At 41.8% G+C, this 11674-nt stretch overlaps 1 long non-coding RNA gene across 1 annotated transcript; it reads left to right on the forward strand.

Annotated features, from left to right (window-relative positions):
* The first annotated feature begins 865 nt into the window (after positions 1–865).
* On the forward strand, positions 866–1610 carry LOC134859388 (uncharacterized). The gene is made up of 3 exons (XR_010165092.1): positions 866–950; positions 1203–1269; positions 1394–1610. It is a non-coding gene; the product is annotated as an uncharacterized LOC134859388 (long non-coding RNA).
* Positions 1611–11674: the final 10064 nt, after the last annotated feature.

Consider the following 11674-nt stretch of genomic DNA (forward strand, 5'->3'; position numbering starts at 1 on the left):
TTCCTCTGTTGCTCTCATTGCGCTTGTATCATATTGAAGCAAACGAAAAATATGCCATGTTAATTGTACAATACTAAACTATTGGTTGAGCTCTTTTGACAGATTTGGCCCACAGGCTAGTATTTGTTAACTCCTAGAGTAGAGCTCATATGCTCTGTTGAAAAGGCGCTTTATTTTCCTCACACTGCCTGTGCATAAATGATCACTTTTCACTCCATTTGAAAACGCTCTGAAGAGCCCATGCCCCCACCTTTGCAAAAGCGCACTCTGCTCTGATTGCTTAGCTGGCGTCTCTGCTGTGATTGGTCAACCACTTAGATATTTGTCAAATGTCCCGCCCCTGAAAAAACTGAAAAAATGGCATCGCTTGTTGCGCTGTACCAGTTTATTACAAATAAATAATGATGGATTATCAGTAATCATTTCAAAGTGACACAGAGAAATCGGATTAACCTTCAGCAGCGTTTTTATGCCCTTCAACACAACTTTTGATCACAAACAGCAAAGACTGTTTATAGCTATGGCTCTGTAAAGTGAAGCAGTTTTCTTGCTCTTTCTTGGCTGCTAGTTCAGTGAGTTTTGATCGTACAGTGATGAAACTTATACCAATGGAATCTGTGGAAACTCAGGTTTCATATGATACAGAGCTGCCAACTCTCAGACTTTTGCCTGTTTACACACGCTTTTGCCTGTTTACACACCTGCACACGCCACACATCCCATTTCTCACACAAAAATAAAGAAAATCCGATCTTGGGCAGAGACTCATTCGTTCCTTTCCAAACTCCCCGACGGTAGATGGCGCTGATGAGCGCCACTGAACTCTATGCGCTGCACCCATATATGCTCCATCCCCGAAGTTAGCGACAGAAAAAGAGATACCGAGAGAGACAGCGGGAGAAACTACCTCGAGAAGTCTGATGAGAATCTGAGCTGAGACTACTTACTAGGTATGTTATAATGAAATGTCATTCAATTGAGTACTCAATCTCTTAAACTTTAAATCTCGAAAGAAATTATTCGTTTGTGCTTGTGCGTGTGTCTGTGAACATGATGTAGTGTGGTGAATGTAAACTCTGCTGTCATAAAAAGTAGCAGGAGAGCACCTTGTTAACCTCTTGGTATAGGCCTACTGCATGCTCAAAACATCAGCTCATAGCATTGTTTATTTACTTACATGGCATTTATCTTTTCATTAACAGGCCAAAGAAAAAGACTCACTCTGGATGAAGACTTTTTCTGAGTAGGACCAATCAGCACTTCGAACAGGTAAGATGTATTCCAAAGATGTTAACATAAAAATGCTACAGGAAATGTGTGCAATAGAAGTAGGCATGTTCTTGTAACTAAGAGTATAGTTATTAAACCAAAATAACCATTTGAATTCTTTAAGGTTTCAAAGATTTCCCGTAAGACACCTTTGCCAGGACAAAAATGAAACCTTTTATTTTATGTAAAGGACCAGCCAAAGTGAGAAAAGACAGACAAACACACTGACAGAACAGCCAGAATATACATACAGACAAACACGTAGAGGAGCAACGGACAGGACAGATAGACGCACATGCAGAGGAGCAACATAAAGGACAGATTGAAGAACATACAGAGGAGCAACAGACAGGACAGATAAAACGACCAACAGGGCAAGTGGAAAAAGACACAGAGGGACAGACAGAAGAGACTCCCCAATCCAACCGCAAGGCCAGAAGAGTCGTGCTCTGGCTGGAGAAGCAACATATAGATCCATTTTCAAAAATGAGTGGACTTCTTCATCGCCATTTAATACCAGATGGAGCCTCAATACGCACTACTGGTGTGCAGTCTGCTGTATTGAAAAGTCATGTTGCCACCAGGGTGTTGCAGATGTAGTGCGCCACATAAAAAGCAAAGGCCACCAAGAAAAGCAACAGGCTCTCCAGTCCTTAGCCACAATATCACAATATGCAATGCCCGTTCCCTCTGTTGGGGGGATGTCTGCACAAGATATTAAGGTATGATATGTGTAATGGTCCTGTCAAGGTTCGGTCAAGAGTTTTGTGTTATAGTTGATCACGGTTAAGTCATGGTTGATAGTTTGACTCATGTGTGGTTTGTATTTCAGTTTAGTACAGTCAAGTTTTCTTAATTTGAGAACTTAGTTGCTTGAATGTGTTTTTTACCTGTGCCCTATTATCGCAGGTGTCCATTTGAAATAAACTATGGTCTTTTGGGAGGATTAATAATTTTTTATTTCTTACCGACAATAAGGGCTGAGGTCAAAGTGACAGCTGGGTTGGTAGTTCACAACGTCCCACTAGCCTTTTAGGACCACCTGGGGCCTCTCCTAAAATCATTTTTGTGAGATACGAAGACAGCGCAGTAGTACAGGTGTGCCCAGAATAGGGTTAGGTATCGTTTGAAATGTATCGATTCCGATTCCGATTCTGCTTATCGATTCCGGTTCTCAAAGATTCCCCGTTTCGATTACAAAATGGTAAAAAAGAGGTCAAATGATTAGATAGCAAAAATATCTTTATTCCTTTAAGCGTGAACTGAAAATTTCACAAACTAAATAATATTTACTAAATCCATATAATACAAATGTAGTACGCAGTACCAGTGCTTTATGTTACACTGGGGAAGCAGCAGTGAGACCTTGTAGTAGACAAGCAACTTGACAAAAGGAAACCCACACAATTCCTCTCAGAGCCTTATCAGACAAGCTCAATGTCTTTAACTACATGAATTAGTAATACCTGAGATAGAGGCAATGTTAAAACTTGTCTTGAAAATACTGGTGTTCATATTACCCAAAGAAAACATAGTCGTATTTGTGTTCTAATTCTCCCTGTAAACTAATGTTACATCAATAATAGTCAACTTTAAGAACCTTAATGAATACTAATCGCTCATATTCCAGGACAACACCATGAACCATTTATGGATAATAACGTTTTGAGCTGCATGTTGTATGTTTATAGGAAACCTACTGACATAAATCATACAAGTCACATTCGAGAAAAACAGAAGTCAGTCCGAGCAGCAATAGGGGCCAAATGCTAGACCTAAAGTGCATTCAGTGCACAGCACCTAGCTGCCTGCAACCAAATCAACAAAGTCAATAAAACAGAGGGTATGTTAGAGATGTATGCAACTCAAGAGTTCTTGTTAAGAAAAATCAGCATATCAGCTTTTTCTGGTAGTATGTGTGATCTGTCTTGGCAAATAGTGTCTCCAGTAGTGGAGAAAACCCTCTCACTAGGGGTTGAGGAAGCTTGCACGCACAAATGCGGAAAGGCCACCTCTGATAGCAAAGGATATGTGGTTCTTTTGTTTCACCACCAGGCAGCAGGGTCATCAGATGTCATGGTTGATGGCATCTCTTGGTACATCTTCAGCTCTCTGTCAGTCTGGTGCTGGATGGACATGGTGCTGTTTGATAAGATTTTCATCTTCCGGCAAAAAGTTCCTTAAGCGGTGACATTATAGCCCTCTAGCAGGGGCTGCTCCTCTTCTTCCTCACTCTCCTCTCCTTCTTCTTCCTCATCATTCTCTCTTTGTTGTCTTTTCTCCCCCTCTGACTGCATTGTTACACCATCTTCACCATGGCCCTGTTCTGTTGGCTGTTCAGACTCAGTCAGCTTTCCTGCCATCATCTTCTCCTTGACCTGGTCCCAGACATTGTGGTGTTTGAACCGAGGGTCTAATGCAGTGGCCTCTTCAAGAAAGTTTCTGATGCCATCAGTTTGGTACGCTTGGAAAGGTTTACCCAGACAGCCTGCTTAAGGTTGGACGCAAACGCTGTGTCTCCCTCATCAACAGTGAAATACTTCTCAAGCTTTTGGAGAATTGGAAGGATCTGACCGCAAGTGGGGCTCTTTTCTGAAGAAATACAGAGTGTGGATGTGTATAACACTCTCATCAGATGGATGAATTCCTCTGCCTTTCTGAAATTGTCATCTGTCAGTCGAGCAAGTCGGTCCCTCTCCATTGGCTTTCTCAGACGCTGATCCAAGCTGGCTGCTTGAATTGCAGGATATTGCTCAAGGAATCGTTCCAACATCAAGTAAAGGGAATTCCAACAAATTCTTACATGAAGAATTAGGGAGTGTTGAGGCAGATCTATAACCCAAACAAGACAACCAGATTTAGAAATTACATTATTTTTTATTTTAGTTTTAGCAGTTTTAGTCCTATTCTACTTGAGCCTTGTCAAATATATATTATATATATTTATATTGGATTCTGACAGACAATAAAGTTATCTTGTCTTATCTATATAAGAAGATCCACTTTGTATATGGCGTAGTTACATAAGACATACTAAGATGTATATTATGTTACTTGCGTTGTGTTAATAAATCAAGACCTTCAAAATGTACATAAGGCACTAATGAGCTGTCCTATAAAAGGTTCAAATGAAGTAAACTGAGGGATGCTTACTTAGGACTTGTTGCTTCTCCCGGAGCACAGTCTTTCCCATGGATGAACGCTTCATCCAGACAACAACATCCCTGATCTTCCATCCATTTTGTCACTAATGCCAGAGAATAGAGACTTTGTGCCCCAAGATTGAGTGTGTGTGCAAAACAGCCTAGCTTTATGAAATGTAGCCTTTTTATGGCCACATCCATGTTCGCTGCGTTATCAACAGTGACCGCCACTATTTTATTGATTATGCCAAATTCCTGCAGAATTTCACCAATTTCTTCAGCCACCACTTGTCCTGTTTGTGGTTTGTAGGCTGCTTTTGGTTTGAGAGCTTTTTGTCTTTCCCGAATTATATAGTGTGCGGTCACTGTTAGGTAATAGTCTTGCAAAATGCTTGTCCAGCCGTTGCTGGTTAAAGCAACTTTGCTAACACCACTTAGCTCAGATACAATGATACAAAGATTTTTCCACCTCATACCAGGCAGGAATCAACTCATTGGTTAAGCTATCTCTGGAGGGAGGCGTGTACTTCGGATATAGGGGCTTGGTCATTTCCCTGCAAAAAAGATTCAACATAACAGTACCTGTTACTGTACAAGTACCCTGCAATCCCACAAACCTTTTTTTTTTTAACCTTGCATACCTAAATGACGGAGATTCGACCACAGGGAAGGGATGAAGCCCTTTTACTACAAATGCCGTTACCGCTCTGTGACACTCCTCCAATTTTTCTTTGGTCAGCTTTCCTTTTAATGCTAAAGCAGTGGTTCTTAACCTGGGTTCAATCGAACCCCAGGGGTTCGGTGAGTCAGTCTCGGGTTCGGCGGAGGTCAAGACACACACCCGACTCATATGATTCGTGATGACACGCCCCGCTTGGCCATCACTGGCTGCAGGTGATCACGCTACATCGCTTGGCTTATCTGTGCTGCAGGGAATTTGGTGCGCTCAGTAGTCCACTTGTGACTGTCGTGATGGTACGTCGTGTGATTTCTTTCTTAATATTTGAATCCCTTTATACTAACTATATCGAGCAAAAAAAGAAAGTGGTCGGACGAATATGTACAATATGGATTCACATGTATAACAGAACGTGATGGGACTCAGCGTCCTAACTGCATGATTTGCAACGCCAAGTTGAGCAATTCTAGTCTAGCACCGGCAAAACTAAGGGAACACTTCCTTAAGCATGGAGATGGGGAATACAAGAACACAACACTTGATGAATTCAAGGTGAAGAGAGCCAGATTCGACGAAAAGGCTACTCTGCCTGTTCTCGGCTTTGTACCCATCAACAAACCGATCCTCACAGCATCGTACGAAGTTGCTTACCTGATCGCAAAGCAGGGCAAACCACACACCATTGGTAAAACACTCATAAAACCAGTTGTGTTGAAGATGGCGAATATCATGCTGGGAAAAGCGGCTGAAGTTAAGTTATCCCAAATTCCTCTTTCAAACGACACCATCAGTGACAGAATAGAGGACATGAGCAAAGACATCTTGGCTCAAGTAGTTGCAGATATGATTTCAAGCCCGGCAAAATTCAGCCTCGAACTCGACGAGACACACAAGTATTAAAAATTGTAGTGGAATGCGTGAACTATGTGCAAAATAGTGTTCTTAGGCACCGCATCTTCAGTGAGCTGTGTAAAGAAATGGGCTCTGAATTCGAGGTACTTCTGTACCATTCTAACGTTCGGTGGGTATCCCGGGGACAGGTGCTGAATCGTGTTTTTGCCATGCGTGTGGAATTAGCCCTGTTTTTGCAAGAGCACCAACATTGTCATGCAGATTGCTTCAAAAATTCTGAGTTCATTCTCATTTTAGCGTACATGGCTGATATCTTCGCAGCTCTCAATCGTCTCAATCAGCAGATGCAGGGAGGTGGAGTCAACATCATCGAAGTGGAAGAAAACCTGAAGGCTTTTCAAAAAAGGTTCCGTTATGAAAACGACGAACAGAGAATGAGAACTTCGCAAACTTTCCCCTGCTGGACGACTGTGTAAGTAAGATCGAAGATGTGTCTGGAATCGGAGACATTTCTGTACCCGCGGAACTAAAGCAAGCAATTGCCACGCACTTGGATGAGCTTGCAAAGTCTCTCGACGGATATTTCCCTACAAGAGAGTCATATGCAGCATGGGGGAGACAGCCGTTCATGTTTGGTGTTGAGACAGCAGTTGTCAATGATGAATACTTCGACGAAATCATTGAAATTCAGCAGAGCCAGGTTCAACAGCAACTCTTCAGAACAACGCTCTCAAAGTTTTGGTGTCAACAAATGGTAACGTACCCTGTTATTGCTAAGAAAGCCCTGGAGATTTTCATACCGTTTGTTACAACATATCTTTGAGAGCAATCCTTTTCGAGGATGCTGGAAATAAAAACGAAGAAAAGGAACAGACTTTGTTGCAAAAATGACTTGAGAGTGGCACTTGCCAAGGTGAAGCCACGCATTTCTGAACTGGTCTCTCAAAGGCAACAGCAGAAGTCACACTGATTTGCAGTAAGTATTCATTATGTTTTTGTTTTTGTGTGAAAATCATGTTTTGCTGGTTTTGTTCTTTGAACACAGTGATGTTGATGCACGGTTCATTTTGTGCACCAGTAAAACATATATCTATGTCTTGAATTTGAAAAAATCACATTTTATTTTTCCAATAAAGAAGGGGTCAGTGAACGCGCATATGAAACTGGTGGGGTTCAGTACCTCCAACAAGGTTAAGAACCACTGTGCTAAAGAGAACGGTGTGTCGCGGTCAGCTCTACCCAGGGGCAGACTCACAGGTAGGACGTTCTGTCAAAGTCCAGAATGGCCGTCCCTTTATGTGGCCTACGGCTCATCAGAAAAAGAAAAGAAAAAAGATTAGCGATATTAAGTCAAAACAATAGAGGGCACCAATACGATATTGCAGGCCGATTACGTGGGGAAAGGTACCAATCATTAAAAAACACACAAAGAAGAGGTATAGGAATAAAGAAAATGTCAGGTAGGAAGCGTAAAGAGAAAAGTGGCTGGGAGAAGGCGAAAGAGAAGAAGGCCAAATCATTGGAGGCGGATGCCTCAAAATGTCAAAAGCTTACTGAGCTATTTAGTAGGCCTATTGAGCCACTCAAGACTGCGAAGAGCTAGAGGCGCTGGTAAGTTGCAGAAGCACCCAGTAAATCAGTAGGCTAGGCTATGATAGGCTCACCTATTTATTTGGGTTATGTTGCTATAAACATCGAGTTTTCAGCACGATACAGGGCAGTCCAACCTAACATTTTTGTGGCTGACAACGTTAGTGCGTGAAATATCACGAACAAACTGCAATATGGAAAATAATAAAATAACACCCTAATTTTGGGTAGAGCGTGATTATTCCAATCATTTTCAGTGTCACGTCTGATATGCAAGAAAAAGGGGAAGATGACAAAAAATACTTTTGCATTTTGGAGACGGAACGTATTAGTAGTCTCTCCCGCCTCTCCCTCCCTCTCCCTCTCACACACACAAACGCAAACACTATTCTGTTCTCTTTTTTTCCGAATTGGCAGGGCCTAATTAAAAGTAGCCTAGGCACAGTCATTGTCTTCTTCATACTTGGATAGTATAGTTTATTAAAAGCTATGATATAGAAGAACTGTATATATATATATATATATATATAATAAATAAATGCATATATATATATATATATATATGCATATATATATATATATATATATATATATATATATATGCATTTATTTATTTATCATTTGTTTATTCAGGTTGAAGAAGATAGTTGCAGCTCAAAAGATGACAAGGAGAGTGCAGGGAAGTGCCAGGATAAGCCAGGATGCTCAGCATCACAACATTTCAAATGCCCAAAGTCAGACAGTTAAAGCCTGGAACATTTTTTTGCTTATCACCCCCAGCAAAAGCCCAAAAATCTGTCTCTGCAGAGAGTGTTCATTTGTAAAGATGGCACAAATCGCAAAGAGTCACACGTTATATTATACAGTGTGTTTGGCATTTTCCAAGCCATATGAAACAAATCCCTTCATAGGTGGAATGCAGGACTGGAAGCATGTCAATCAAAGAGTAGAGGAGCATGAAAGGGGTGGCACGCATAGGGTGTGTGCTGAAGCATATTTCTTACATGCATCAAAAGCTGATATAGCCAGTCTGCTACATGGTCCCCAAATAGTGTCCCACAGAGACCAAATAAGGAAAAGACACCAAGTGTTGGAACGAGTTGTTGAAATAGTTAAAGTCATTGGTAAGAGAGGACTTAGCTATAGAGGGACACAATCTGAAGCAGCTTACACATTGGATGACTTTAGTATTGACCATGGGAACTTTTTGGAGCTTGTAATTCTTCTATGGGAAATATGATGTATGTCTGAAGGAACATCTCACTGAGTGCATTGAGAAAAGTAAGAAGGTGCTTCAAACAGGAGATCAGGGTCGAGGCTCTCTTGGGACCTTTTTTTTCCAAAACCACTGTGAATAAAGTCATCTCTACAGTGCAGCAACTTATACAGGAGACCATTGCAAAAAAGATTAGAGAGGCTCAGATGTGTTCAGTGCAGATCGACACAACCCAAGACCAGTGTCCAATGTGAATTGGAGATCAGCAACTGCATCAGTAATGCCACTGATGGTGCATCCAATATGCAAGGCCCATACAAAGGTTTTTCCGCTCTGTTGTCCTCGAAAGTGCCAAACCAAGTGCATGTGTGGTGTTATGCACATGTGTTAAACCTGGTTCTGGCTGACACAACTGAAGTGGCTATTGCCAGTGGATCCTTGTTCTCACTAATGAACAATATTGCTGTTTTCTTTCATGAGTCATACCAGAGGAGGAATGTGTGGGAGCAGGAAAGTCAAGACAGTCGACATAAGCATCTTTCCATGATTGGAGAAACAAGGTGGTGGGCCAAGGATGTTGCCTTGAGGAAGATTTGTGGGTCCTTTGGGAAGCCAGGCCAGTGTGTCTACACTGATGTCATCAGGGCACTGAAAACTATTGAAGGTGAGTTTAACCTGAAGACAACAGCCCGTGTCAAAGCATAAGGGTATTTGGAGGGTTTAATGAGGTTTGAGACAGTTCTGACTGCTCAGCTTTTCCTCAGGATCTTTGAAGTCACAACACCACTCTCTAAATACTTGCAGACGCATGGTTTAGACATCTTGACTGCTCACCGAATGGTTCTGACCTCTGAAAATGCCCTCAAGAACATGTCACAAGATTTTGAGTCAGTGAAGAAAGCTGCTTATGTTTTTGTTCAGTGGGCCAATACAAAATTGTCTGAGGAGGAATGTGATAGGGAAGTGGAAGAAGCTCTTCCAGAGAAAAGGACGAGGAGAACAAATATGATGGATGTTGAAATGGCAACGGATGAGAGCTTTGGAAATGCTAACAGTGCCTATGAAGCAGAGGTCCACAACCAGCTGATGGACACAGTTAAAGGGAGCTTCCAAAGGTGTTTTCTATCCCATGGTTCCCTCTATGCAGACATGGCTCTCCTTGACCCAAGCAACTTTACCCAAGTTTGTTTATCATGTCTGCCTGATACTGCTTTTCAAGGGTTGAGCAAATGCTTACTCAAGTTTGACAGCAAGGCAGCTGCTGCTAATTTGCAAAGTGAGCTTAAGTGTTTGGCAGCACAATGGCCACGTCTGAAACAGTCTGTATTGGATGAATACAAAGTTAGGACAGTGGTGGAAGAAGAGGCAGAAGAGAACAAAGACACAGAAGAGGAAGAGGTGGAACTTAAAGAGAGCACCTGCAGAGCTTGTAAAAACTGCCCAGCATGTTGTTACCAGATTCTGACGATGGTACAACCTGTTAACAGATACCTATCACATCCTTGACCTAGGCTACAAATTTCTCCTCACTTTTCCTGTGACTCAAGTAGCCTGTGAGAGAAGTTTCTCTCTCCTCAAATATATAAAGAATAGATTGAGGAGCACTAATTCCCAGGAACATCTCAAAGCGTTTATGCTTATGGCCATAGAGAAGGACATCGGTGCTACTAGTGCTAGCTGTTGATACCATATTTGGGCTCGGAGACCACAAGACATCAAAGACTGTACATTCTTTGATATGGATGCCGTGCTGTCTTAAATGTTTACTCAAATTCGAAGTGCAACCTGACGAACAGCTAATAAACTTCCCACAGGCATTGCACTGTGCCTTGTCGTTGTCTTTTTTAGCGTAGTGAAGCCACACTTTGGAGCGTTTACCGCGTTCCATCTTTGATAGTGTTGTGACTGGGCCATGCATGCTGCTATCTAAACAAATCACACTGTTGCGTTGATGCATGACGTAGTCACATGACGTATACAGGTCCTGTCAGATAGCCTACGTCCTTGCAGATATGTAGCCTTTCTTTGTAATACTAAAGGGTTACCGCGTTTAAGAACTGTTAAGCAGAACCGAAATTATATTTTTTTATGGGTACCCGGTACCCAGCATTTTGTTATAGGTTCTCATTTGGAACCGAGTTTCGGTTCCCAACCCTAGCCAGGACTAAGTCACCTTGCATTACCAATGAAGCACTCGCACCATATTTCACACAGGAACTTGAGAAGGAGATGCAAAAAGCCCCGTATACCCTTGTTACGGATGGGTCTAACTATTTGAGATTTTTCTCCGCTGCAAAACATTTGCTTTGTGTATTTTTAGACACGAAACAACATGAACATCTGTATGATTCTAACTTGTCATCATAGGAGTGGCAAAGATGAACCCGCTTACTCTCTGGGTCTTCATGGGCAGCAAAGTTGTCCACCAGTTTTTGAAAATGTGCACAACAAGTGGGACGAGATGTGGGACAGCAAGTGAGTTCTTCACCAAAAATAACAACGCCTTAAAGGAGCATGGCATCCCTTGGGAGAACTGCATTGGTCTGTCAGTCGACAATGCAGCTGTGAACGTTGGATCACTTAATTCCATTGCCTCTAAGGTCCTCCAGAAGTATCCAAACACCTTTATTCATGGTTGTCCTTGTCATGTGGCACATAAAATCGCCAAAGCTGCAGGAGTGGGATTTTTAAAAGGGAGTTAAGGTGTGATTTATCTTTACATGTCAGGTTTTATTTGTATCCTAATTACGTGCATTGATTGAATATGTTATGATTTGTTTAATGCATTGCAGGTGTCCCGTTTTGATTTGGAGGACATGGTAGTGGACATCGATTACTGGTTCAAGGCTAGCACAAATAGGAAAGGATACCTTACAGGTATGCATGTTTGATACTATTAAATGTAATATTGAAATGCTGAGCTGC

The sequence above is a fragment of the Eleginops maclovinus genome, chromosome 23 (assembly GCF_036324505.1).
Source record: "Eleginops maclovinus isolate JMC-PN-2008 ecotype Puerto Natales chromosome 23, JC_Emac_rtc_rv5, whole genome shotgun sequence".
Classification (NCBI taxonomy): Eukaryota; Metazoa; Chordata; class Actinopteri; order Perciformes; family Eleginopidae; genus Eleginops; species Eleginops maclovinus.